Raw genomic sequence first — 24,221 nt, 5'->3', positions numbered from 1 at the left:
TGCCTTGACCATAATTCATCTAAATTCAAATGAAGGTATACACATGTATAAGGGTTGAGAAAAAAAGTCTGTTTATAAAGAACACATATTAATAGTAGGAATCAAGGCCTGTTTCAGCTTAAATATGACTTTTTTTTCCTTTGCATGCATATGGATGAACTTAGCCATTTGTTAGCCATTCCCCGCTTCAGTGTGGGAAAGATAACCAAGTTCCAGTCTTATGGCGTAGGGATACAGGGCGTTCATGGGGGAGCCAGTGTGACAGGTTCGGTTTTGACAGTTCTGTCTTCAACATAACTTCCAAAGAAACAAAATTAGTAATGAAGACGACTGCTACATTTGATGTGCAACTGCAGCAAATGGTCCGTGGCTAAAACATGTCTCCCCCGCTTGTCTTTTATATTAAAATGGGGGTGGGGTGGGATCAGAGTGCTTTCTCGTTTCTTTTCAGTTGAATTATCAAGCTTGCCTAGTTTTGTAGGTCACCCATGACTAAAAACACGCTCGCTGTCTTCGGCGTACACTCATAATCTGGGTCGCCCAGACAGCCGGGTGAACAGCAATCGTCTTGGGGGATGGGGAGAAGGGCATTTTCACCTTCAGAGGTGCCACGCAAAGGCATTTGGTGGGTGCTGTGTGGGTACCCGCAAGGGTGAAAGTCACAAATGAATGGCCTCTATAAGGATAGGATAAATGATAGAAAAATCGTGCATCTGCAAAAAATATTAAGTTAATTAATAGAGGAACAAAGAAAAGACATCCCTTCTGCCAAGAGGGGTAAAATCATGGAGATGAACAACGGGCGGCGAATATTGAAATTCATAAATCATAATCAAGCTGTTCATGCAAGGTGGACTACTCATCTTCTCCCCCCACCCCCCAGACACACCCACAACAAACACACCCGTGTGTCCGAAAGCCATTCCATATCGATCCCTGCTCCACCAAGGTCAGAATCGGAGAGACAGACGGATAGAGAGAGCTGCTGAATCTAGCATGGGCTCAGGTTATAATCATCAAACACAGAAATGGATTTCCAGGATGTCTCATAAGCTCCCCCCCCCCCCCCCTCCTTCCCCCCAACATGGGATCGATGGCAGAGGCGGACATGCTCTGGCATTCGGTCATATTACCGCACTCACAAATGCCATTTTAAGCCATCGGCACTATGAACTGTGTGTTTCAGCCCCATACCCCTCCCTCAGCACCCCCCCTACCCACCCCCCCCCCCACAGCTGTGTGCACATTCCCTGTCACTGTAGGGGGCAGAGTGGCATCGCGGTTAAAGATGAAAATAAAAAATGGATCATTCCTTTCCCTGGAGAGCTTGCTGTTGTACCCTTGAGCAAGACCGTTTTTTGAGAAATGTACTTAACTTGCAGCGTACATATGCAATGGGAAAACATAACTATGAAGTCATACTGGACGAGGGCATTTATCCCTGGCCATTCTCAAATTGAAGACACCCGAGGTTGTTATTAAAAAAAGCCGCTGTATACCACAAAATTATTCCCTGTCTGTGGACCTCTGTAGATTCCCCTAGCTTTCTTATTTAGACTGGCAACCGCTCACTTTGGACAGCCATGGCCCAACACCGTGGTTTGAGTTCAGTGTCCATACACAAACAAATCCTTTGCTGCAGTAATAATAAGCACAACCCTGCATTTGTGAAAAGGTGAAAAGAACCCAAACATCACACACAGCATTCCTTGACCTTGAAGCGCTAAGAGTTTTGCCAGTAGTGTCTTCAGGTCACTGTTCCTTTGTTAGGCAAAGCCTTAGTCCCAAATTATTTATTGAAGGTAACTACAAGCGGGCTAGCCGATGTAAATAAACGAATAGATAAAATAACACCCGGTTCAGTTTTGCAATATGTGGACTCCAGATGACATTCCACATTCTAGGCTGCTTATTTTATTTGAATTCTGGAGGTGAAACGTGGGCAAAAGCAGCTACACTGTCACAGCGGGCGATATCAAAAGCAGGAACTGCAAACGGTATTTACATTTCCCGCGCATTTGAAAAAGTTTCTGATTTCCAACCCCGTGCATCAGGACAAAGAGAGAGAGAGAGGGAATAAAAAGCCGAATGAAGGCTAAATCAGTTTTAATAGCGCCGATACTTTCAGCGCCCAGCCTTTCGTGTCTTGGACTAGGACGGGTTTTTTTTTTTCTTCCCCTGCTTAGATAAAGCATAGTGTTACCAGCCGCATGGAAATGAGAGGCCATTAGGGTCTCTTTTCCAGCGCAGTAGCGAGGCAGAATATAAAGGCTCTTTATAGGTGCGCGTGATGGCGGCAGGAAACCCGTGCGCTCTGACAGAGAGGCTACTGTGCGCAGGGCCGATACAGCAGGTCGGGCGCAGATGGCCGCGGGCGGTGCAGACGCGGGATACCAAGCTCGCTTGTGCAGGCCGGACTCCACCAGAAAGGTAAGCGGTGTCAGGTTGACTCGGAGGGGGGGCCTAGGCCACATCCCTGGGATTAAAGCCTACAAGAGCTATTATGTCATAAAAACCCTATAGCCAGAAGGGGAAGAAAGAGGTATTTCTCACATAAAACATTCAATTTCCAGCACACATACTGCGAGGGAGGGGGCCAGATAGGGTATGTGAGTGAGGCAGAGAGAGAGGGAGAGAGAGAGACCACTTCCTATGTGCTATATATGGCACACTGACAATATTTACAATGTGTATTTCAAGCAGAAACTGAACGGAATTGATTAAGACCGAGAGAGGGAGGAAGGGAAACGGGAGTGACAAAAAGAGCGGGAGACAGAGAGAGATGAGTATGGAGAGCAGGGGTGAAAGAGAAATGGGGCATAGAGTGAGGAGGATAAAGAAAGGACGATCAGCCGGAGAAGAAGAAGAGGGGTAGAGAGAAAAAAGAGAAAGTTACAGAGATTTGAACAGAAAGAAAGGGTGGGAGGGCGATAGATGGCAAGAGAGCGAAGGGGACACAAAAGCAAAGGGAACAGAAAGGGAGAGGGGTCAGTGGAAATTGATGGTAGAAAGGGGGGCGTTTGACGGAGATGATGTTTATTGCATTAGGATACTGCTGTCCCCTGGACGGAGGATCCATAAATATAGTTAACTGCTGCCCCGGCGCTCTTCTGGCCGGGTCTGCGGAGGGAACGCCGCGCGCGTTTTGGCGCATTTGCCGCTCGTTACTCACCGGGGTCTTCATTTGCGCACTGAAGCCCGGTGACCTCACATTTTATTAGCCCGACCTCTGTAGCCTCCCGGCACAGAAGATTCACCTTCTCAAGACCTCCCAACCCCCTCCGAAACCACCACCACCACCCCCACCCCCCACCTCCCACCTCCCTCACCCAGCAGCAGCTGCTAACGCCCCCCCCCTATTCCCCCTCCTTCCTCTCAGCCACCCGTTAAAACCATACTGCAGAGACAATAAAAATTAGCCTGCCTTTCATTTGTCTGCTGCCCGCATTTGCTGAGTGGGGTCGCTCGAATGGCTCTCCTAGAGAAAGGGTCTTATGGGAGGACGAACGCAATAAAGTCACGACGGCTTCCCGCTTTCGCCCTCGGGTCAGCGAGGGCCGGTTTTATTGGACAGGGCCGTACACATCCTCGCCTTACTGGATCGTTCTGGTTTTGATTAAACTCGAGGAGCTCTCAGCGCCCTCGCCTTCCTGGGCCGGTAATCGGACCCGAGCAACGACAAGGAGACGAAGGCCTCCGCGCGGGGAAGCCGGGCCGCCATGGCGGGATATCCGATGTCTTTCATCACCCGTCAGGTGCTGCTGTGACCACTCATAGCCTCGTCTGGCACACGTTCATACTCTCTGACATTTAGGGGAAAAGAACATGTGCAGAAGGGAGGATGATAAAGGACGAGGTGGAAGAAATGCTTCATATTCCTCACAGAGAAAGAGAGAAAAGGGCTCAGCTTTCCTGTCACTAGCTTTCCGATCTAATGGTTTTCTCTTCCTGCACTGGAAGGAGTTAACCAAGGCATTCATTTCTTTGCAAAAGATAGAGAATCTTTGAAAGGAATCTGCCAGCAGTAGACAGATGGTTTCTTTATTTCTCTCCATCTCTCCCCCAACCCTCCCACCCCCCCCCCATCCCTTTCTGGAGAACACGGAGCTGAACAACGTCCAGGGAGTGTTTCCTCTGGACCGTGCTCCTCAGCGTGGCTGTAAATCCAGACCCTGGAGGCACGGAGGAATTTCTCTGTCCTTGGTCCTAATTCAGCGCGCTCGGGCTGTACCGCAGCTCACCGCTGGGGGAAGCGGGCGGACGCGACACGCGCTAGCATCAAAACAAGGGTCCCGTCACTAGGAAAAAACGGTAGACGGAATCCGCGTGTTGCCCCCCGAACAGAGAACTCCCTTTGTTCTCGAAGGAAATAAACTCAAGAAGTGCAGAAAGAGGGCGAATGGTCGTTTTGGTCTCCTTGGGGCATTGCTAGAAGAATGAATAAGGAAGCCAAGAAGGACCCAAAAACATACTGAGATTGATGAAAGGTTCGGATGAAAGCTGGTTCATAAGATAGTGACAGACACATCCGCCCACTTGTCTAGCGCTGGAGAAAAAAGGTCAGGTCGAAATATGTTCCACTTCCTTTAAAATCCAAGCCAAAGCAAACATTTTGACCTGTCTGAGTGATTCTCTGTTGATCTCTATAATTATAAATAAAAAATACAGGTTTTTTTTTTTTTCCTGTTGCAGTGTACAGCTGGCTTTGGTGTCGCTGAGTACGCCCCATTACACAAGTTCCATTCTTTTTTTTCAATACATCGTCCATAGTTAGCTTTATTGTTCTTAATTCATTCGGGCGTGGATAGCGGGAAACAGCGCGGAATGTTGGCCCGGGTTTCGGGGCATCTGTTTTGCCTCGCCCGAGAAAAGCAAGTCCGGAGGAGCCGCGCTCACAGACGCCGCGAATGACCCAGACCGCGGAGGATCAAGGCCCTGAAGTCCCCCCTCCGAAACCTGCCGCCCGCAGACTCGCGCTGCTTCCGACGCGTCACGGGCCACGCACGCGTTCCAGAGCCCAAAACGCGGGACGTCCCGGCCGCGTCGGCCACGCGCGCCGATCTCTCCACCGCTCCCCGAGCCCTCGCGCACCGAAGGCACCGCCAGCACAAAGACCTCGCGCTCCCCGTTCCCTCTCGCCTGAGTACCGCACACGCGTTTAAAACCACACGGGATATTGGCACTTTAAAAAAGATGATTCATCTGGGGAAAGCAGTCACAGGTTTCTGTTAACACGTCTGTACAGACCTGTCTTTCTCTCTTTTCTCTCATTCTCATTCAACTTCTCTCATTTTAGTCTCCTTTTCTTTGGCTTTCTCCTTCTGTTCTCATTTCTCTTGATTTGTCTGTCTTTTTATCAGCGCTTCACTCTTTCTTTCTCTCTCTCCTCCCTCTCTCTCTCTCTCTGCAGATCTGTGCTTTATTTAAGATGTGTTGAATGATGCCAGGCTAAACCACTGACATGCTTTGTGTGCCACACCTGCCCTAAAAGTCTGGATCCAAATGCTGAATAAATGCATTGGTTTCTTTCTCAGCATGTAAAGCTCCTAGATCAGTGCAACGTATGACGATTACTTGTTGTTTTTTTCTATTAATGGAATGGGGTTGACTAATTGTCTAAAAGGCGATGTCCAGAAAAGAGGAGGATTTCCAACAGGTGAGAGTGCACACTGGCTGATGGTAAAATAATAACTGACTCACACTAAAAAAAACACAGCAATTGGACATAAAGACTTAGGAGGTAGCCAATCGCTGTATGTGTGGTCCCTTTGTTACAGATGGAACACTTTATGTTATACATTTAGCTCTGTTTTCAGTTCCTTTTTGCATCCTCAGTGTTATATTTTTGCTACCTGTACATCAGAAAAGGGTTGAAACAACCGACTTGTTCTCCTGCCATCAGACAAACCGCAAATCTGCCAGCGCACCTTTCTAAATTTAGTGGCTAATTAGCGGCCTGGAAAATGATTTGCACAGTGACGACTAGATGCTGAACTGTTTAACAACATCAGATTAAGTTCTTGTCACAAAAACAAATTAGGTCTTGTTTGGTAAATCCATTCGGGGTGAACGGAATGCAATGTAGTAGCGAATTTGCTGGGCTGTAACTATTTCTAAGGGCCACAGGCTTCGCGGAGTGCAGACAAGTCGGCGAACCGCCGATAATAGCCAGCAGATAATTACACATCTCTGGCAGAGTCCCGCGCATCCTGCGTGTGCCATTTCTTGCTTCCTAGTTCCGATGAAAAGCACGCAGATTCCTCGGGGTCTCCGTACGCTTCTGCACCTCCAGCAGTCACTGTGAGGAACAGCCCCCCCCCCCTCCAAGTGCATTATCAAAGCTCTCGGGGTGTGGGACGGGGGGTTTTGGGCTGGAAACAGGGGAAAACAGCTGTCCAAACAAAGGGAAGTTTCTCACCCACCGTCTTGCGGGGTGTCACATTCAATAGCCGCTCGGCACAAAGCGGCGCCATCATAAAACATTTACACGCCGCGCCCGGGCAACGGCAGCGGGCGCTCCGCGGCAGAGACTCGCACGCCGCGCGTTACGAGGAGCTCCCCCCCCCCGGCCTCGTGTCGTTCGGGAGCAGCGGAGGGAAAGCTCGCTCAGCGCTCACGGACGGAAGTCTTTAATGGACTTCCCGGCTCAGGAATGCAGGGCAGGTTATCCCACAGGTAACCCTTCAGAGCGTGGCAGGGAAAGGCGTCTGTGCGTGCGAGCTACCCACGAGCCAGGAAGGTCAGACATTCGGGTCAAATATAAGTTCTCCACGAGGAGATAATGGATTTGTGTCTGCCTCCATTCATGCATCCCAGCATCATTTCTCCTTCCAGAGTGGAGAGAAAAAAGACGCGTCTGTGTTTGGGGGGGGGGGGGTGGATCTGTGGGGGGCTGCATCAGTTGTTTCAGTTCCCACAGTGATTCCCAAAACAGATAATTGTGATTGCACCTCTCCCCTGATGTGTAATTACCCACCCCGGACCACCACAAACCCCGGGATGCTGGGGTCATTTTGTTCCCCAAACACCCCCCCCCCTCCAACACCCCCCCCCCCACCCCACACACGCTCAAACCTCCCCACACAGATGCTCTCACACGCTCCCCACCCTCCCCCTGCTCTCTCTAGCGCGTGCGGGCGGTTGGGTGTGATCTCTTTGTTCGGCGCTGCTCCAATCAGAACCCTCGCGGCGGACCCCCCCCCCCACCCCCCCATACCCCCCGCCCCCTCGGCGGCCGGGCGGTCCGCGAGCCGCGCTCACGGCGGGGAGACGGGGGAAGCGCATGGTGCGGGCGCCTCGTAAGCGCACACCTTTAGCGAGGGAAACGGAGGGAGAGGGGTGGAGGGGGGTGGAGGAGGGAGAGGAGGGAGAGGGGGGGGAGAGGGGGGAGAGAGGCGAGACAGGCAGCCTAGCCCCCTAATGCAGACCAGCTGCCGCGCTCCCGGGCTGAGGGAAGGTGTCTGCTCCGCTTACAGTAGGGCTTACAGTAGCTGCGACGGGGGGGGGGGATTTTTCTTGGCAAGCAGCGCTCACGCTGGCTGAAGCTGGGCCAGGTGATCACATCGCCAGGCAACCCCCGTCTACGCTTACAGTCGCTCCACAGCTGAGCCGGGTAACCGATCCCTCCCTTCACACCCCGCCCCCCCTTCCCCAACCTTCATAATGCCCGTTTCACATCCCCGACACGGGACAGGACCCCAGAGCAACGGCATGCAAAAATATGTTAACAATTCCCCTAGCAACCATAATTGGTACCCTCCAGCAACCTCACAGTCCAAGGCAGTAAAGCAAGGCTAAGATGTGCTTTTGCTAATAGGAGCCAATATTGCGAGACAAAACTTCTCTTTTCCATTACATTCAGATGCAAGCATGAAATGCAGCTGATTCAAAGGGACCAAAGTTTTCCAACCAAACCACTTTGCAGCAATTAGAGAATTCCACATAATTGCCAAACACAGTATATAATTAATCACAAAATAATGCATCCTTTATTTAGTTACAGTCACTGTGTCTGAAAAATAAAAGAATCCGTTCAGAAAATAAAATAAACTCAAAATGTTCATACAAACTATTTTCATTTCATTTAAGAGCCAATTTACATTAATTTACAATGTAACATTAACATAACTCAGAAGTCAATGTCAAATTACCCTGCAGTATAAACATAATGTGAAAGATGAAAACATTCAGAAGCACTCATAGAAAATTTACAATGTCTGTGTGAATACAGAATCAATCAAGCTCCCCAACATTTCAAACAGGTAGAAAAATGTGACACCTGCACTTACCTTAGCAGAACACTCCCAGTCTCTCTACTACAGGATCCTACAGAGCAAGTTCACACAACCTGGTTCTCTGGAGTGACTCTTTCTCTCGTTTTTTAAATGGATAGAATACAGGGAATGTTGGGATTTAAGAGGTGAGCTCTAATTAGTTTTCTGATGTGTGCCTGCGTGCCTCACGGTGGTAAAGAAAGGACAGCTCTGCTTCCCCTCGTGATCCGTCTACTGCATCCAACCAAAGAGCCTGCTGATGCTGTAGCCTGCGAAGAGGTGGCAGCCGAGAGAGAGCGAGCACGCAGAAAGAGAGAGAGAGAGAGAGAGTGAGTGAGTGAGAGAGGGAGACAGAGAGAGAGACAGAGAGAATGGGAGAGAGGACAAGTAAAAGAGAGAGGGAGAGAGAATTCCCCTTCTCTTAAACAGATACTGTGGTCAGACCCCACTCCTACCGTCGGCTCTTATATACCCCCCCCCCCACCACCACCACCACCACCACCACAAGACACACACCCCCAACCCCCCCTGACTGTGAACTGTGGAGCTGAAACAGGATGCCTCTGGGCTGCCTTACACAAAAAAAGCAGAGAAACAGAGGGAGAGGGAGAGAAACAGTAAGTGAGTGAGTGATTGAAAGGAATAAAACCCACTGGCCACACAGTGAATCTGCATAGTTAGGAGGATTGGGGGAGGGATAACCCAGGAAGCTTAACATTAGCAATGCATTAAAATACTGGGAAGGAGCACCACGAGAAACAAAACCTTCATGTGTGGTCATAATGTTCAATTGAACAGAATACCAGTACTACTATTGTATTTACAACTATATTTACACTTAGCCATTTTGCAAGATATAAGTGCACATACACAGGTTAAGACAACAACAACAATTACTACTACTACCATTACTTGCTGCTACTGCTACTACCATTACTACTACTAGTGCTACTACTACTACTATCACTAGTGCTACTACTACTACTACTACTAATGCTACTACTACCATTAGTGCTACTACTACAACAGCTACTACTACAAATAATAATAATAATAATAATAATAATAATAACAATTTTGATAATAATAATTATCATTGATATTAGTATAAGTTTTTGTTATTATCATAACAACAGCAAGAATAATGATGATAATGGCGCTTCTGCTACAGATGACAGTGATGACACAACGATGAAGACGGAGTCAGATATTCAGAGCCTGGTATAAATGTATGCCTGCTCATGAGTAAATGATTACCCATATTTCTCTGCGTCTCTCGTTCAGAATTACTCGACTGTCTCTCTCCGAACCGCGATGGCCCTTATTTAAAACCAGTCTGGCAGAGATCAGCCCTGTTCCGCATGCAGCCCTTGATTCTTGTGTTGAGACACACGCCCCCCCCTTCCTCACCCTGGTGACCCTCAGGTTTCCACGGCACCCGCGTGTTTGCCTCACGGCAGCCTCTTAATTCTGGCTGCAGGTAGAGCGTAACCCCGGAGGACGGCGGTCGCAATTAGGGGAGGGGGGGGGGGAGGGAGAGGGAGGGGGGAGGGGGACTGCGCGGCGCTCTGGGTATTTTGACGTAAATGGCATGGCCCCCCACTTCATATCAACACGTGAACAAAAAAAAAAAAAAAGAAAAAAAGCGAGCCGGGTTCTCCGTCGCGTCCCAGGTCCCCCGGCGACGCGGGGAAGGAATCTCATTTCAAAGGAGCAGGCGCACACCAAAGGTACGTCCCTGGAGGCCACGTGCTAAATGAGCGGGGGGTGGGGGGGGGTTGGTTGGGGGTGGAGGGCGGTAGGGGCTCATTAAATCAAAATCTGACCCACTGACTGATAGGACAAGTACAAAGGCCCCCCCACCCCCCCTCCCAGCCGTTCCGCATCCCTCCCCCGGGGAGAAGCTCAAGAGCCCCCTTTCACAAAAACTAAAAGCCAGCCCTCCATCAGAGAGCCTCAGTTATTCATAAACCAGCGACTATCTGCCCGGTCCCAGCCAATCCCAGCGTTTAATCTCGGCCTCTGTCCCGCGACGGCGAGGCGCGAAGAGAAATAAAATAAAGCTTATCGGTCAAACCGATTGTTACGCGGCCCGCTACGCCTACTGACATGATATACATGTTTTAGGACTGGAGAGCAGAGAAGGGCCGACCCGACGCGCAGACTGATGGGTGGGGGGGGGGGCGGGAGGGGCGAGGGAGAAAAAAAAACCCTGCCACTCCAGAATGGAGCTGATAAGCAGAGCCCATGTGCGAGCCAAGATTCATAAGGAGAGCAGCAGTGTGTGACAGGGGGAAGATTTCGCAGCGGGGATGCGGGGGCGGGGGGACTGGGGTGGGGACTGGGGGGGGCGCGCACGCTCTCACGGGGGGGGAAATGATCCTCGACGGCTCAGCGACCGGGCCGGCGGAAAAGACTCATCCCTCGCGGAGCGCGGCGGCGAGCGGTCGCCGCGGACGACCGTAATCCCGCTCCAGGGGAGGAGGAGAACCCCCCTCCCCCCCCGCGCGTGTGTGCCAAGGCGCGGGGAGCGTTAGACCGCGAAGCAATTTCCCCGACCGATCCCGCCCGTCATTCGCGCCGCGGCGCCTCCCCCCCCGGCGAGCGGCCGCGATTCGACGGGAACGCGAGCGCCGGTGGGCTGTCGGGCGCGTTTGGACACCGTTCAGCTCGGCGCGTCGCCCCCGCAAAAAAAAAAAATCAGACAGGCCGCTCCCGCGGAGCCCCCGAGAAGCGACTCAGGTGCTGCTATGTTTACAGCAGGGCGCGCTGTATGAATCTCCCCATCTACGGGGGGGAGCCGCGCTGAGCCGTTCCATCTGCTGTTCTTCTCACCTCTCCTTCGCTCTCGCGCTCTCTCCCTCTCTCACTCTCTCCTCCCTCTCCCTGTCTCCCTCTCTCCTCCCTCTCCCTCCTGTCTCCCTCTCTCTCTCTCTCTCTCTCTCTCCCTCCCTGCTCCAGCTGGGCTCCGCGCTCCCCTCTCGTTTCCTCTTCTCCTGAGTTCTGCCAGATGCGCGGGGAGCGGGCTGGTTTCCCAGGTCGGCCTTCGCGCATCCCTCCTCCTTGCACTTTCCAAGCGGGGCCGGTCATATATCCATGCGGCCTACGCACCATCCCCCACACACACACAAACACAGCACCATATATGCCACTCACACCACACACACACACACACACATGCACCCAGACATGCACACTCACACGCACACACACACACACACATGCACCCAGACATGCACACACACACACACACACACACCCACATACATACACTCTCACACACACACACACTCAAACACACAGTCAGTCACACACACACACACACATACACCCAGACACATGCACACGCATGCACACACATACACATACACATACACACACATGCATACACACTCAAACATACACTCACACATGCACACACACATGCACACACACATACATACACTCACACACACACACACTCAAACACACAGTCAGTCACACACACACACACACACACACACACACCCAGACACATACACACACATGCATACACACTCAAACATACACACTCAAACATACACTCACACATGCACACACACATGCACACACACATACATACACTCACACACACACACACTCAAACACACAGTCAGTCACACACACACACACACATACACCCAGACACATGCACACGCATGCACACACATACACATACACATACACACACATGCATACACACTCAAACATACACTCACACATGCACACACACATGCACACACACATACATACACTCACACACACACACACTCAAACACACAGTCAGTCACACACACACACACACACACACACACCCAGACACATACACACACATGCATACACACTCAAACATACACTCACACATGCACACACACATGCACACACACATACATACACTCACACACACACACACACTCAAACACACAGTCAGTCACACACACACACACACACACTCAAACATACACTCACACATGCATACACACACACGCACGCAAATATACTGAATTTTTCCTATGTTTGTTTCAGGGTAACACATGGACATTTAGATTTGACATTGAAACATTGCCCATCTGACTGACATAAAGGGGGAAAACCACATGCATGTGAAGAACAGGGAAGACAGATTGTTAGCTAAGCATGTGTCCGATCAACCTGCCCATGGAGAAACCTAAAAAAGCACCTGCAACGTGCACCGTGCCCCTTCCTCTCCCTGCGCCCCACCCCCAGAGCCTTCACACGCATCTAGACCTAGTGCAGGGATGTGGAGGGAAGGAAAGCAAAACCAGTTGGACGCATCTATGTGATATTGTACAGTTTCAAAGGGTGTATCTGTGATCTACACAGGATAAATCTAGTTTTACCAACAACAGAAACACCACTGATAATTAATTTTTGAGGTGACGGAGGAGAAGGGGAGGTGTGGTAGGACAGGATCAGCACGGCCGCTTTTAAATGTGCCTTAAAGCAATCGGTCTGCTTGTAGATAATAGGCCATTCACCATTTGAATATAAAAAGATGAAAGAATATGGGGGGAAAAGAGTGCTGGGGACTCAGGCACTCCTCACCAGTGGCAGTGAGTCCTAATTATAACAGGATGGCAGCCCTCCGGCCTGTCTCTCTGGCATGGGGAGGGGAGCGTGCCACAGAGGGGCGGCGGGAGAGGGGAGAGGTGACCTGGAAAAGCTGGTTCGCCTCATTAAAAATGAATTCACAGGTAATGCAGCCAAAGCTCCGCACTCTCGCCAGTCTCCTCTCCTCTCCGCTGTTTCCCCGCCGCACGCATCATGCAGGGGGAGGCTGGCACGGCGAGGGTTAAATCGCGATAAGGTTACTCAAACAGCGAGGGGATATGGCGAGATCTTTCACGGATGTTTGCGGATTGGTGGGGAGTGGGGGGCGGAGTGCATCGATGATGATATATAACATAAACTGACATAAAGGGAGGGAGTGAGAGAGTTTTTTATTCATCCTTTCCTCCTCCTTGCCTCTCCCTGGTTAGCACATCCCCCATGGAATGCAGTGAGGTGAGAGAGGATCCATGCTGCGAGAGGGAAAGAGAAATGAACATGCTGATAGGGATGTGTTAGTGGAGTGTGTGTGCGTGCGTGTGCAGGGGTGTGTGTCTCATGGTCATTATTCTGGGAGTGAAACCCAATATCTGTTTAAGGCTATAACTGCAGGCACACTTCATTGACAGAAAAAACAGAGTCTTTTAGCTCTGATTCATAATTCATGACATACAAAGAGGACCTTGCTCCAGGGGACTGTAATGCAGCTAATATGAGAAATTGTTTTGTTAAGACCTCTATCCACTGGGCATAATGCTATAATTATAACAATAAACTATATACAATTTGCTTCTGTCCAAACCTATCATTATACACGCCTGTCCATCAACACATTTTAAGTGGATACAGACAGTGGAGGTGTGCTCAGAAAACTATGAGTGACCAGAACAATGTCTAGCTTCATTATTCCAGCTTTTATTTGAATAATGATTGTGACTATACACTCATTCATTTGAATTTGCGTTTTGAATTTATCATTTTATGTTAACTGTAATTGGCATTATTATTCCTTGAGGAAACTGGAATTTACAGTAAAGATTTATACTGTTTCTTGGAAGGTTTAAGCACTTGCACTGCCCCTGTGCTTTAGTCGCATACTATCAGGGACATAGCCAAATAACATCATGTGTTGGCAGCTATTAAATATTTTGGGTCAAATGTTTATTTTTATTTATTTTTTTGTTTTTTTGTCTTTTGCATACACAACCACAATGTACCCATTGATGTAGATCAAATCAAAGGGTGATGGCCAGAATCCAATACAGTTGCACTTTATGTAAGAGTGTCATAAAATTATGAGACCATTAAATTCAGGCAGCACATGATGTCACTAATGTTCTTCTTATAGAATAATTATTTCAAATGTCAAATGCAATATGCTAAATTATGCCTGGACACATTTCCCATCCACAAGACATTTATCTGGGACAGCTGGGTTAGGTTGGGCCATCTGAACCTTAAAAAAAACTAAGTAATAAAGTAATAAAATAATTAAAAACAAAGTGCTGTCATATATTTTAATCCTGTTTCTAAAACACCAGCGCAATGCATATAATGGATGTTGAAAGACCAAAAGAGTGTATAGGAGCAATGCACCACTGGACAATAGAGCGGACCAATTTTGTACTTCCCGAGCTCATGAACACATGAATAACGGACGGGCGATTGCATTAAGCCTCTTTAGGGTCGCCGGCAGCCGCTGCGTGAGGAGGACGGGGTTCTGGACCACACACATTTGGCTTCTTTTGTGCTCAGACGTGTAGAAAGGCTGCAATTATCGCCCACACAATGACAAGGCCCCGCAATTTTACAGCGGGTTCCTGACCGGCGTGCCCCCTTTCGCGCGCCTCGCCCGCCCACTCCTTCTGCGTCGTCACGGACAACCGCGCGTCTGCCGTGGCTGCCGGTTCCGCCCGCGCGACTGTTCAAGGTCACATCAGGGGCAGGGGAGCGCTTTATTTTCTAACAACGTGCTACCGAAGTGAATTCACGCTATACCATAAAGAAATCCCACACTAGACAAACCAGAGCCTTCACAGTTCACTGTTTGAATACTGTAAAGAAGTCAAGTGGTTGTGTAAAAAAAAAAAGTCAAGTGTCTTTTCCATGGTAACTGATTTGCACAGCCGCGGCAGGGCATGGGTGCTTTCATGTTTATTTCATAACCCCGAGAACATGTTGCTAACATCCCGGGAACAAACCGTGTTAAGCCAAACTTTGTGGGGCCAAATCAATAATTTCCTCTTGGCTGCCCCTGAACAATGGATCCACGGCTGACGGGGTGTCTCAGGGCATAGATAGCCCCCTTCTAAAAAGAAAACTTTATTGGGGAGGGGAAGAGAGCGGTGGAGCTCTCTTCTGAAAGGTTGTGGAGACACATTGGTTTTTTTGGGTCCCCAAGGAACCCCTGTAAGGTCATTGACCTCAGGACTGCCCCATGGTTTCCATGGGAGAGGGCAGCCCGGCTCCTCTGGAACTTTCAATGGAGTCACAGGTCTTAGCCATAGATCTGATGACTCTATACAAATCACAGATGCTTACAGTATCACACATTCTTTAAATAATCTCTTGCTTGGTACTGATTAATTTCTACAATTCTAGACTATTGGGGTGTATTATTTATTTAATTTATTTTCAGTTAGTGATGCTCTTCATATTTTATCACAGGCCTACATTGGTCAGATAAATAAATCAACAAGAAAGGAAAAAGACAGACAGCTGAACTGCAGGAGTGCACAGGTCAATTCATGATATTTCAACTTGAATCAAATTCTGGTCAACCCAGCTGAAAGAGTGTCTTATTTTCACTTCCACTTCAATTACTGCTAATAATAATTAATTAAACGAACAAATCGAATATTAGATGCATGCATATATATATATATATATATATATATATATATATATATGTACATACATTCACACATACATACTCAGAAATTACAAACACAACATTTAAAAGTAGCTCAGATCACTGCATTTTATAACTGAAATGCAGAAGTCTTTGCATTATTATTTGCACCGGGAAATATGAGCAGAACTACTGCACAAAAAATTAACAGCTGGTTAAAATCTGAGTAACAGACCTGCGCCAAAGCCAGCTGGACCCCTGAGTGTAGCACAGAGCCTCCTCAAGCTGCTGTTTTTCTGTCAGACATTTTAAAGTGGTCTATTTGCGATAAAGAAACCTCTATTTGATAACGAAGAAACCCAGTGTTCAACCCCAGTTTTGGTGTGGCCCTTGTCTCCTGCTGCTGAAGGACTCTGGTTTGACTCTGGTCAGACAGGGCTGGTGCTGTTCATGGTCTGATCACAGCCTGTTAGACAGGTAGCCCAATCCATGTATCATAGAATTAATGAAAGGGTACATGATGGATAAATACATTAGCCTAGTTCAGTAAAGATGATCTCAACACGCCGATATCTAACAGTCTAGACATTGCAAAGTTGAGTCAGGGCTATGTCATCAGCTGACTTTGACTGTGAGTCTGCGACCGCTAGCCACAATTGGTTTCTGGTGAAGACTAAGGGCTTAAGCTCGGGTTCCATAGGCTACCCTTGTATCAGCTCTCCCTGGCCAGGTGCCCATTGTTATGGGAGGGGCCTCTCCTCCACCTGGTGATGGCTCTGCAGTAGTGTGCTGTATGGAAGATTTTCACCGGCTTTTCACAGCTGAGTGCCTTGTAAGACTGCACATGTATGGTTTCACTACGCAGGTGCAGGTGACTAAGTGGTGGCAAGAGATCATAATATAACTGGCAAGTACAAAACAGGAGGAGAGAAGTGTTAATGACCTTAGAGCACTTTGCAAATTACATTTCACACAGACTATTTAACCAATAACTGCACCCCAAAGGCATGGTCAAATGGAACACTCTTAGGGCAGACCTAATGGATTAAAATGGGTCTGGGACTGCCCTAAAGGATAATTATGAACTGTAAGACACTACATAAATGTACATAAATGATTTGCACTTGAGAGGGGGAAACTATGTGGTTACAGCTGACAGTTCAGGTGATTACTGTGTACATCATTTAAATGTCAGTTTATCGCTCCAGGGTACAGTATATGCTATCATTCATAAACAGTATGATGAAAAGGAATTTAGGGGGCAGGGGGGATGGGGGGTGGGGGGGGAGGGGGGTGGTGGCTGTGGGGTGGCTCATCTGAGATCAAATCCTGACCGTGCCAGTGCCGACTGAAAAGGGTGGCCCTGCAGGGTGACACTTAATTGCTGACGCATCTCCCAGGGCCTGGGCTAGGGAAGGTCCAGTCAACCAGGATCCACATCTCATGACTCTCTAGTGGCCCCCATTGGAAGATCGGGAACCCACGGTTCACTTGCAAAAGCTGAAGTGTCTTCCTGCAATGTATGCATGTGCAAGCTTGGCTTGTGCATTGCAGAGTGAAAAGAAGCAGCTGGCGGCATTGCATGCTTCTGTGGAGAGTTTGTGCTTGTCTACTCTCTGACACACTGACAGCAGCATGTATATGATTGGGCATGCCAAATTGGAGAGAAAAATGGGGGGGGGGGCTTTAAACATGTGCATAATGACAAACCCATTACTTTTCACGAGGCACCATGTGGTTGAATTGTGAAGTTATTTCCGGGGGTATCAAAAAGAGGATGCGGTTGGTAGATTGGACCCAAATTGCAAGGCAAAGGAGGAAGGCCGCTCTTAAAATTTACACATCAAATGGGAAAGCAGGTGTGCACTGAACTAAGACCCTGGAACACAGATGTGACCTGTATGGCATCCCAGTGCAGCTTAACAGTACACTGAAGGATTTCACATGTAAACATGCCAGCACATACTCATACTCATAGTCATACTCGTAAACATTTTTATTTAAATGCATAAAAGGTGTATAAATTTTAAAGGTGTATAACTGAGCACAGCACAGAGAGAGGGTTATAGCACATACTGTAACTGGCTGGTGAAGAAAATTGGCCAGTAATGCTAAAACTTTAAAACAAATGAATAAATAACCAAATGAATTAATTAATTACATTTTTTCATCATCTCCACAGAGTAAAACTAAGTAAATACACAGCACAAATAGTGGAATGATTTCTGAATTATTTCTACCAAAATATACGACCACAGTGCAATCTACCAAATACCATATCAAGCACCTCTCATATTCACATTACAAAGGCCAAGACCAAGAATGTAGCAAGCAATTACTTTTCCTTTGTTTTTTCAAAGGTACAATTTCCTTTGGATACGAAAAGATACAAATTTCTATTGACAAAGAAGTCTGAAGAATAACAGGTGAGACATTCAGCCTGGAATGTTCCCCCGCCAAAATTATATCCAGCAAATAATAGCATTTTGTACACCGTAATAAAATAGTCAATTTTATGGTAAAATACTGGCTGGGTACTTTACCAAAGCAGGCTGTATATCTATCCATCCATTAACTATACCCACTTATCCTGAGCAGGGTCGCAGGGGGTGCTGGAGACTATCCCAGCGTGCATTGGGCCGAGAGGCATGAATACACCCTGGATAGGCCGCCAATCGCTCACACCTATGGGAAATTTAGAGTCTCCAGTTAGCCTACCTGCATGTCTTTGAACTATGGGAGGAAACCAGGGTACCTGGGGGAAACCCATGCAGACACGGGGAGAACATGCAAACTCCACACAGGGAGCCTCAAGCCGAGATTCAAACCCACAGCCTTCTTGCTGCGAGGCGACAGTGCTACCCACTGCACCACTGTGCCGCCCGCTGTATATCTAACAAACGTTAAATGTACCACAGAGTTTCACCGTAAATAATATAACATTTCAGCTGTTTGCAGTTTTGTACCTTCACGATTTTACGAACTTACAGTAAAATTCATGGACATTTTTTACACAGCGTAGGCTATGTGACAAAAAGCATCGTGAATTTCTACTGACCAGAAGAACTGTGACTTCTGCTCTCTGGCCCAAGTTGATTGTTGCCCCCGGTTGACTCTAAAAGAGAAGCACTGCAGATGCCAGGGAGGCAGAAATAAGCACCAGGGGGGCGCTGGATAAGGCTGTGATTATTCGGCAGCTAAGATAAGAAGCGACCGCGACAACCGCCCACCCCATCACATAATTTCATCTAAGAAGATGGGAAGATTGAAACACGGTAAACAAAGGCTTAGTTTTAATAGCCTGCTTGTTCGGGAAGCTGTTCAGAGCTGGAGCGCAAAAAAGACACTCTTGTAAACTGCCATAGAGATGAATGATAATCCATGGAGAAAAAAAACACTTTGAAGTGTCTGTCCAAGTTACTGTCTTTCTTTCTTATATAATCATATTAACCGTGAGAGTGTAACAACCGAACTGTAATTTTAAAAAGTCAGTTTCTTTTTTTCCCCCAAAAAGATAATTACGTTATGTCGTTTTATGTGGCAATAATGAACAATATCAATTAAAACTACATTTACAGAACAGCATAATCCACTTGTAAGAATAGCATCCTTCTTGGAAGATTTTACTTTTGTAGCAGCATATTCATAGAAGCAGAGTGCATTGAAATGAATACAATGAGCTAATCTGGGTAAAGAAAATGTATTTCTAAATTACAACCTTGTATTGTTGTATTAACATAATATCGGTGAACAAGGCTTGTTTCAACATTGCTTTTAACAAAATACAGTCATTCAGGGACTGTTTGTGAAACTCACATCAGTTTTGTGCAATGCTTCATGTGATGTTTGTCTAAATGTACCATACAAGGGATAAAGTGTCAACAATTCCTAATCGATTTGAATCAATTTCTGAGAAAAATGTTAATTGTGTGAGCCTTGTAATACAATCCACAAGGAGAATTTTTACAATAATTTGACTGCTGTCCATTCATTCATGTTTCACATACCTGTATGAAAACACGTGTCGTAAGACCTTTGCTTGCCTGGTAGCTGAATAGTTTGCCCGCGTAATCTGATCACTTTCTTTGTACAGCACTAGCTCACTAGCGATACTACATGGCACAAATAGAATATTTCATGTTTTGGACTGAGCCATAATTTATTATGAATATAGCGCCTTAAGCTTTGAACAATATCAACATCTTATGGATTTTCATCACTGTGGCTGAGTTGTTTTTATGTCTAATATGCTTAAAACCGGGCTCCACTGTAATTCTGTAAAAACAGTTAATTTTGGCCTGATCGTAGTTCACAATGTGGTAGCAAAAATAAGCCCATCCAGCAGGGAAGAGCATACTGCATTTCAGTTGAATCTCCCCTGTAACAAGAACTTTTTTCTCATGGAATATCCTATGGACGAGGGGGTCTCAGTCCTCAGGTGATAGCTCGTGCCTCTGTTTGCTGGTCTTTCCTTTCTTTTTTCCCTCTCTAGAGAGTGTCATCCTTCCATCAATTCCTAGCCCACTGTGATGGGATGACCTGTGAAATGGCCTCATGGATCACCCATAATGCACCATGCACACTTTGAAACACTGAACTTTCTGTATCCAATTTTTACCTGCTACTATCTGATGTCATCCCCTGTGGCACAAACAGATGGAATATTTCCTGGGATGAAATGGATGTAATTTGATGGTCATGTTTCAACTGAACTCCAATTTCCTAGAGGAGGGGCTATCCAGCTGGCTTAAAATGAAGTTCAAAGGGCATTAAACATTTATATTACAGCACATCACCATTCAATTGCAGTAGGATAGAACAACATTGTCTGGCAGAGTCCAATGTACCATCTATAATTCAGTTTGTTAACAACAGAATTCAATGCCTTGAAGGCAACATCAAAGAACACAAAAATGCATTAGATACAGTCAAACATTCATGGACATTTTCTTTGTCATTTTTAAAGAAAATTTCTATATGGTATAACTTGTTTCTTAATAATAATAATAATAATAATAATAATAAATTCTCCCTCATCCTTAGGAAACAAGTGACTACCCACAGCCTCATAGAAAATCAGAAGAACTATGAGAGAGAAAGAGAGAGAGAGAGAGAGAGAGAGAGAAAAGACCACATAATAATGCATGAGTGGAGGGGACTGGAACCAGAGCCATCGCCATTCTGTTCCAAAGAAATCATGGCTTCCACACAGGAAAACTGTCTCGCCATACACAACAGAGAGGAGTTATTCATTTTCAAACCACCAAAGCCAGTCATTGTTGTTATAGAAGAAGGTTTTGCCAATTTTATGATTACCTTGAGCCCAGGACATTTTAAACAAAATTATTTTAATCACTCTCCCAGGTAGAATGACACCAGTACCATGGCATGCCTTTCAAAAGCCCAATGTCCAACTACCAAATATTAGGTTTGATAACATAAGTGGGAACTTATTGGACAGTTCTCTATGGACGGTAACGTCATCTTCATAATGACAGAGAAAATGTGTCATTTGTTCTCTGAACTAGGACTTATTGTTATCACTGATTACAACCTGGTGATGACAAGTGACAAAGACAAAGTTTTACATGCGCCACAGAAGTGATTTTGCCTTCAAATGGCATTTTACTGGTCCTTAGAACAATACCAGCAAAGGACTACAATCTATTTTTGGATAACATTACACACAAAAAGATCACAGATGACTTTTTTTTTTTTAGATCATACAGATATTAACTTTGCAGTCTGCACTATGGAGATAGTATCTATGACCTTCAAAATCTGAAATGTTTTCCACACAGACACAGACATAAACACACACACACACACATGTCCTTCCTATGAACACTACAGAAAAGCCATTGGGAGTTCATGCCAGCCCATACCATCGCATTGTATGGGCTGGCATACATCACTAATGGTTTATTTATACAATAAACCTAAAGTCAAGCTGCCAATTTCTAAAGTTGATTTCTATGGAGATTAAGATGGTTGAGGTTTGCTATAAGCAAATCATACAGCAGGACTGCATTGATGATGATCCCCAGAATGTTTACATTATAATATTTATTCGTTTGACAAAGGCTCCATTCCAAGGGCTAATTACATTACTTACAATTTACATAATAAACATGAGGAATCAATGTGACCCATGTTCAAGGGTCTGACTGCAGTGCCCCACCCATGATTTTAACCTGTGATTTGATTTATGTGAAATGAAAACAAAACTTGTATAAAATGTTCAATTGGTTGTAATTATGAAAGGCAGCAAGTATGCTTTTTAAAGGCAGGCTAAGCACTTCAAAAAATTATTAAATAACTATGCTAAGGCATATGATGCATTGGAAATAGTTGGCCACATTCATGCACCTTTTACCTTTTATTTGACTAAAATGTGTTTGGGGCATTTCTGGGCGAGGCGCTCTTTTCTGTGTGCGGAGGGATGCGCTACAGCATGCATGCTATCTAGCTACATATAGCCAAGTTCACTAACAAAGCCAACAAAGTTGCAAACAAAGGCTCTCGTACTCATCAGGGTTCACTGCTGATAAAAAAAACAGCATGACTGCCGAGGCATCAGTAGTTCACCTGCATTTACTACAGTCATTTATTTCCAACTCTGTACTTCAGGAATATAACAGGGTAATATTACTTTACACTACATTTTATTTGGCAGATGCTTGCGACAAAGCGACACAATAACTGCATACTGAAGGACATTGGAACAAATGCAGAACACAGGTCAAATAAGGCAGATACAATTTGCAAAAAGTACCCATTATCCATAGTCATGAACATATACATATTATGTTGGATTTGAGAAAACAAAGATGCTAGTATTTAGATAGGAAACGGATAAATTCATGAAAAAGTCATTCACTTTACCCGTGTATTAGTTAGCTGTAATAGACCTATGGCCAGCCAATGTTACTCATTAGACACACGATTCCGTGTTTACATCCTAGTTTTAACTAAATGTCCAGAATAGTTAAATACTGAACTAGGAAAAACACAAAATAGCTGCACATAGAGTAGCTATGGAAAGATGTTCTCAAATGCTGCAAATGCAGTGTAAAGATCGTTACAACACTGCCACGTAGCTAAAAATGCTGTTTTCAATATCCCTGACCACCTCCCCTCTTTGCTTGACATTCTGCTTGTAGTGCTTGAGGGTGTGTCCTCAAAGGGGGTGTGGGTGGGGTCGCGGAGACTCATTTGAGTGCAAACACAGAGTCAAGAAGGGCCGCAGAATCCTACAGTACACTTTTGAAAATTTACTTTTCAAAAAGACATTTTTGAAATAAGCAACAGCACGCTGAATATACAAATGATTCTGTTTTTAAATGGGTGGGGATGAAAAGGCTGAATCTTAAATGATTCAGGTTGAAAGAAGCCCTTCAATAAAAGACTCAGGATAGATTACTGGTGTCACATTCATAATGCAGTACTGCTGGAAAAGATCCAGTACAGAGGGAAGCTACAAAAATGCAAAGCTGCATGTGTTCAGTCTCTCAATCTCGCTTTCTTTTTTCTTTCTCCCTCTATCATTTTGTTTGTTAGACACGTCAGAAAACATGAGGGAAAATTGGAGGACAGGAGCACAAAATGAACAGTGAAAGAAAACAAAGGTACTCTGTTCAAGAACAAAAAGAGGGAGCTACAGTCACTGAGAGCACATGGAGACTGGCAGTCCCGGTTGTGTTAGAGACCACAACGACCTGAGGTGGATACCGTGATAAGAGGAGACTCTCCGTCTGCAGTAAAGAAATCAACTCTAAATGAACGCAAAAGTGGGGCACTTGTGGGATGTGACAGGTGACCCAGTAAGCGGTTAGGTGGGGGGCTAAATACCTTGCTCTAAAAGTGCGGGGGATCCCACGGTCTAGTAGTTCAAATAGAGAACTGCAGCCGGCAGGCCCGGAGGGCGACACGAGAGCCAATTGTGCATTGCTCGGCGGGGAGGGTTTCAGTTGGCCGGGATGACAGCTTCTTATCGCGCATCAGCAACCCCCACGAGTTTTCCTGTTCAGCTGCACATGGAGTGTCTTCCTACTCGTGTCTACATGAACCCAAATGCGTACTGAGGTGTGATAAGAAACAACAGCTGACGTCATGTGCTTCGGAGGAGAGTGATGAGGTTCCGATGAGCGCTGAAGTGTGAACATGTATTCTGGAGACTTACAGCACAAGCAAGTTGATCAGATAATCATGGTGAAGACTGATGGTGATATTGCGTGCCTTGCACTAGGTAATTGCTACAGTCAGCACTGGCACAACTCAAGACTCAACACGAGACAGTGGGGCGAGTCACACTCTGAAAACCCAGCATTTAAAGACGACTAGTCACTGGCTACCCTATTCTTCTGTATCCTGTGACGTCACTGTGAAACAGCACCGCCATCTTCCTGACCAAGAAGATCTAAATGCCTGCTATGTGCTGTGCAGCTGGGTGTGACAATAGTCAACGTAAAAAAATTAAATTTTATAGCATTCCCAAAGACCCTGATAGT

General features: G+C 46.4%; 1 protein-coding gene across 4 annotated transcripts in view; it reads right to left on the bottom strand.

The window, feature by feature from the left end:
* Positions 1-8,716, bottom strand: part of tncb (tenascin Cb) — a 50,661-nt gene extending 41,945 nt beyond the window's left edge. For all 4 annotated transcript variants that reach the window (XM_064354421.1, XM_064354423.1, XM_064354424.1 and 1 more), the window contains exon 1: positions 8,289-8,716. The gene's annotated coding sequence lies outside the window, so the exon portion shown is untranslated. The remainder of the gene's footprint in view (positions 1-8,288) is intronic.
* Positions 8,717-24,221: the final 15,505 nt, after the last annotated feature.

This window comes from Anguilla rostrata, chromosome 10 (assembly GCF_018555375.3).
Source record: "Anguilla rostrata isolate EN2019 chromosome 10, ASM1855537v3, whole genome shotgun sequence".
Classification (NCBI taxonomy): domain Eukaryota; kingdom Metazoa; phylum Chordata; class Actinopteri; order Anguilliformes; family Anguillidae; genus Anguilla; species Anguilla rostrata.
This window is presented reverse-complemented; position numbering and strand designations above follow the sequence as displayed.